This window comes from Camelina sativa, chromosome 18, assembly GCF_030686135.1.
Source record: "Camelina sativa cultivar CO46 ecotype springtype chromosome 18, ASM3068613v1".
NCBI classification, from domain to species: domain Eukaryota; kingdom Viridiplantae; phylum Streptophyta; class Magnoliopsida; order Brassicales; family Brassicaceae; genus Camelina; species Camelina sativa.
This window is the reverse complement of record NC_141897.1, coordinates 4,141,139-4,147,138: the sequence shown is the minus strand read 5'-3', so window position 1 is coordinate 4,147,138 and position 6,000 is coordinate 4,141,139. Positions and strand designations below refer to the sequence as shown.

At 30.0% G+C, this 6,000-nt stretch overlaps 1 long non-coding RNA gene across 2 annotated transcripts; it reads right to left on the bottom strand.

The window, feature by feature from the left end:
* Positions 1 to 220: 220 nt before the first annotated feature.
* On the bottom strand, positions 221 to 3,573 carry LOC104760510 (uncharacterized). Of its 2 annotated transcripts, none has more exons than XR_002036480.2 (4): positions 3,183 to 3,573; positions 2,907 to 2,968; positions 1,876 to 2,585; positions 221 to 720 (listed from the first exon to the last, which is right to left on the bottom strand). It is a non-coding gene; the product is annotated as an uncharacterized LOC104760510 (long non-coding RNA). The 2 variants fall into 2 exon arrangements; XR_015589423.1 differs by lacking the exon at positions 221 to 720 and adding an exon at positions 2,704 to 2,735 and having other exon boundaries at positions 2,362 to 2,585.
* Positions 3,574 to 6,000: the final 2,427 nt, after the last annotated feature.

The window sequence follows — 6,000 nt, the reverse complement described above, 5'->3', positions numbered from 1 at the left end:
TTGATTAACTCAAAATTGGTTACAAAGCCAGCTAAAGAAAAATAGAAACGATCTTATTGATATTAGACCAAAACATAGGCATACAAACATAATCACTTACACGAAAGATAATTATTTTTTAAAAATAACTTATTATTGCAACATTAACGTATGAAGGGTTTACATAAGCAGTTAATTAGAAAATCTAAAATACAATAAATGATAAGATTGGATCCTCAAAAGCAAGAAACAACATCCTCATAATTCATAAAAAATAAATGCTACAATTGTACACATCTAAACGAAATGGTATAACATATAGTGTATAAATACAAGTGACTGCGAAGCCCGTATATGCCTAATTAAAACGAAATAATACAAAAGAGAAAACGAAAAAGACAAAAAAAACAAAAAAAGTGCCAACTAAACCACAATCCACGCGTTGCGTGGGGAAGCACCTAGTATTAAGTAAACTTACCTTCAAAAAGATTTTGGTTGATGAAAAAAGAAACAAATTTTGGTATATGGGATTGAGATCTGTGAAACTATACAGTAAATCAATCCCTTATACCAAAATCAAAAGGCAAGTAACAATTACACAAAAAAAAACAAAAGTAACAATGCTAAAGTAAACATACCTTTAAAGAATAAGTTGTGCTAAATCATTTTCTTAGTTCTCCAAATTCTGAAACTCCTCTTCTGAACATCACATGAGTTGTGTCAAGCCATCCCACCATATAACTATGCACAAAAAATCACAATAAAACCTTCTTAAAAAAAAAATTATAGCCACTAATAAGAAGATGATAGTTTCTTTTTCGGATTCAGTACTTTTAGTACTGCCAGTGAATGGTATATATAGTGGCTTAAGAAGATGATAAAGATATATGTGTGTGTGAATCTAGAAAATCTTGTTAAGCAAGATTTGATTACGAAATAATGTATAGGAAAAATTTTTTATGTAAGGAATATGCCATTAATAAGATTTTGGTGTAGTAATTAGTTTCTGTTTTACATATTATCTCGATTTCCGCTTTATTATATTTATAATTATGGAAACAAAGATTTGTTTTTGATTTTTTATGGTTTATTGTTAATATTCAATCGTCATTATTGTTTTCCTTAAGTAGGCAAAATCCTATCATAAAAGATTCACCCATAAGAGAAACAAACGATTAAGTAAAAATCTCAATTTCATTGGAAAAATATGTTCTTGGGATATTATTGTTTCTTTTAAAAAACTAAAACATTTAACTCTTTTAATTTAAAAGGAAAACACAAATTAATTACGTACATATATCTTAGAAATAATTTTTTTTTGCGGTTTTAAGAATAATTTAGTTATTGCTAGTTTGAAAAAATTGTAAGGATTAACTATGTAAATATGGATAATTTTAATGTGTAGAGTTGTTTTTGGAAAAATCGAAATGTATAGATGTTGTCAAGCTATTTATGGCAATAAACATATCAAATTAGGTCGATTTAAATAGTTCCATTAATTGAGTTTATACGAAATGTTATTTTAGGAAAATTGTTAGGGGTTAATGTTATAAATAAAACAAATTAAATAAGCAAAACTTAAAGGACATAAACCAAAATGTATTTCAAAAATGTTAATATAAATTAATTCAACAATCAATCATAATCAATAAATATTATTGTGATATCAATCTACGAAGATATCGCACCCATAACATCCTCTTATTCCTTAATATACGCAAATTAACGTATCCTTCTAAATACTATCGGCAAAAAATCTAAACTTCCCAACAATAGCGAATCCCGTATATTCTTAATTTTTTAGACGCAATCATAACAATCCTTCTTTTCCATACTATATAAATACAGTCTCACCAATGATAGCCTCACAACAAACAAAGCTAAATAAATCCATACCTAAAATAACGCCGGTTTCTTTTGCTTTTCTCCGCGACATCCGTCCATACAAGAGGTCAAAGTCCTTCGTGCCAATATACAACTACCACATGCTAAGCCCTTGAACTCATTTTGGCTGACTAGACTGTGAGTATCACTTTCAAATAATGTATTCTTTTCATAAGTTTCTCTTCTCTCACTATAAAATATACCTTCACGGAATGAAAATACACGGGTCCGTGAAAAAAGACTTGGTGAACCGTTATGTCAACCACCTTCCCATTGGCTCATGGAGGTTCATGGTGAAATAAGTATTTATACTTTTTGTAGATGGCTAATTTGGAAGGAGGTTAACTGAAGATACTGGGTTGAATAATTTTTTGTTAGTTATTATCGTAACTCTTGCGACAAAAACTTTTTATTTTTCAGCTTATTTTTAAGCCAGATTGAAAACTAATTATTAAGTTGAAACTACTTCATTATCAAAGTGTAATTTTAAGACGTGGATTTTATCTATAAACATACCGCTTAAACTGTTGTGAATTACTACTTAATTTGACATAGAACAAAATCGCAAGTTCAAGACGTGAGAAATTTAAATACGTATCAGACAATATATAGCAAGGGTTTCTATATCTATAAACATAGTTCTTAAACTGTTGTGAATTGGTGTGTAGAAACAAGTCCCGTAGATGATGCGTTTTCATTACCATGTTGTCTTTGAAATTAGCCTACACAACAAATATTTTTGGACTATAAGTCAGATGATATATTAAGCAGAATGATCAGATTCAATTTATAAGAAAGACTGGAATCGATTCTTATTTCTCTGGCAAAACTTCTACATACTCTTTCATTGATATTCAGGTCCAAAACCTGACCTGAATAGAGACATAAGAAGCGCCTGTAAATATACTTATTAGGAACATTATAAGGCTGCTACTATAGCTGGTCATACTAAACTTCTTATTAAGAAAGTATGTTTTTTTTTTGGAAACCAAACTGACCTTAATGCATCTAAAATATGAAAAAGGAAAATTCACTGATCTTACACTATAGACGATTAAGGAAACCAATTTCAGGAAATCTGTTCATGAGGATCGACATATAAAACCTGCAAATCACATAACACAGTTTGAGTAATAAGAAATGTCATTTAGAATTCTTAAATTTCCTTCGTTAAACAATATTCAATCCTACCTAAGCAAAATTCCCAAAACCCGATTTTGGAAAACAGAAAATTGATTGCATCAAATTCCATAGTAGCAAACGAAAGACTAAAAAACAAACCGACAGAGTCGCAGTACAATTTTGGAATCAAAAATTACCTCCGTCACTTTATAATTCCGGAGATTATGACCAACTTCAATCTCATCGGACACTGTATGGATTTTAATCGTTTCAGGGGAAATAAAGAAGACCTTCAAGAGGAACATCCGAACAGACAAAAATTGATTCAGATATGTTCTTCATATCCGAAAAAAAGACGATACAGACAAAAACGAGAGAGAGAGAGAGAGTGAGAGAACATGGGTCAGAATATTATATTTGTCAATTGTATTAGGACCAAAATCTCATATCCTTTTCATCAAAACAATTTCTCAAAAACTTTGCTAAAACCCCAAAATCTCATATCCCTTTTTCTGCATTACTCCGACTTATAGGGGCAGAAAAGAACTAAATCCGTATTATTATTCTTATTGGACCTAACAAGAAAACGAGAGAGACAATGCACTCGGCCACACAATTGTAAACTCAATAACATTTGATAGTCAATTTTAATTCTTCTTAATGGGCCTCTACAGACTCAATGTGATTCTTGTTTGTTTTCTAAAAGGGTGTACAAGTCATACATAGAATAAGTTACAAGGACATAGATTTTATAAGAATCATTGTTTTGCTGATGCAAACAAATGTCTAGAATTGTAGATAATCTACTCAAATGAAAATTATAAATTACAATTATACAATCATTATACATAAACGCCAAGAACAAGAAACGTTATGTCACAAATTAACAAATTTTACTAATTTAAAGATTATACATTATACAATCTTACAGTTTTTAAATTTTAAACAATTAACCCATTTAAAAAAAAATCAATAGAAATCTACAGAATTTAGTTTAATTACGCCGCAGGTTGTTTTAGATTATTTTGTATTTATTAATTTATTTTGTATTTTTTGGAATACTATTTGTATTTTATGTTGTTTGGAATCAAATATATCATAATCAATAAAGGTTTTTGTAGTGGTTAATAATAATTTTTTTTGTATTCTTATTTTTATAATTTGTTTTAGTTTTCAAAGTAAAAATTGAAAAAAAAATAGAGTTAAACAAATTGTGATTACTATAATTTTTGTTACACATTGGTACGTGAGTCCGCATAAATGGTTTTTAGAAAAATTAAATAGTTAGATAAATAAACATTAAAATTTACTTTAATGATATATAAATTGGATGATATTGTATATAAATGTGACTTTTTATTATAATTCAAACTTACCCATTATATATATATATATATATATATATATATATATATATATATATATCACTACCAAGTACAATATTTTTGTCAATCAAGCTCAATAATTGAAGCCATCCAATTTAGTTCAATTTTCCAATACAACATGATAAACCGGGATAAGATTTTCCTTTGTAAGTATTATTAGTGGACGTTGATTAGTTAGCTTGACGACTTTAGAATAAAGTGTTTGGTTTAAATCATTGTCAACTTCTCCACAATATATCTTTTATAAAGCTTTGAAGTCTTGGCCATGCTTAGAAGAACCAACGGTTTGAACCAAACATCTTGAATCACTTTCTCATATGAAGGTGGCGATTCTGTTTTTAATGGTGTTCTCTATATGGCATTTGTTAGTTGTTTCGTTTTGTCCATAACTCATATATTGAAGCACGCCTCCAACCATTTTAGATATTGCAACTACATAACTGATCATGATTCCAATCTATCATCTGTTGTTTGCTACAAATCAAAGATGAAGATTTTGAAATTTACTAAGATCGAAAGGGAAATAAATAATGATAATTTTCACATAGAGAGTTCTGGAGTAGTAGTAACATTTATTGTACTAAACCTTGAAAAAAAAACGTTCTAGTCCAAAGCATCAATTTGCTCAACATCATCTTCATTCAAGACCTAAGTCAGCAAAAAAGAGGTGAGTCAATTTACACAAACGACATCTTTACCTCAATTAGACCTGCGATTCTAAAAGAAATTAATGAACTTTGTTATGCCTAAGTTGCTCTTTCGTGAATTTTATTAATTTTTTGTATATCAGACGACAATTGTGTGGTTAGGGAGGGGCTTACCTGAGAAATTGATATCTCTATGTCTCTCTTCTCTTCTTCCTTCATCTTCACATCACTCTCTCTCTCTCTCTCTCTCTCTCTCTCTCTCTCTCTCTCTCTCTCTCTCTCTCTCTCTCTCTCTCCTTTCTCCTTCTCTCTCTTTAGTATATCTTTTCAAATTTCTTCTCTATCCTAATTTTTAACTTCGCTTCTTCTTCCAAAGAGTTCTCGATAACCAGATAATTTTATTTCATAATCTGTAGATTTTGGTAAAATTATTGTTCGAATTAATCAAAGGTGAATTTGGTGAGATTGCTTTGCCTATTTAACAATGACCTAAGCTTCTTCTATGTCTCTTGCCGCACGAGTCATGCGTTTTCTTCTCTTTTTGATTGTTTCATTGAAGACAAATCTTTGTGACGATTCTTTTGTTTCTTCTCTCTAATTGAATTCAAGAGAAGTTAGTGTGAAGGAGACGAACAAACAATTAGAGTCTTGGTGTTTTTCTTTTATTATGTGTGTAAGAGTTTATGAAGTGAAAGACAACGTGATGTGGCACATAGGGATGTCAATCGGGCTGGCTCGACCCGGTCCGGCTTGAAATCCACAAAACCCACATATATTTGAGCCCTTCTCGGCCTGGTCCAAAATATTTCCGAGCATATATTTCAAAGTCCGGTCCGGCTCTAACAGAGCTACAAGACTTTTCGGACTATTCAGGGCTTATCTTACAGATCAAAAATTCAAATTTATAAGTTAGTTTATAACATGTCTTAAAAAGCAATGTTTAAAGGTGCAATATAAAACAAATCAATCAAAACTTAAATAAC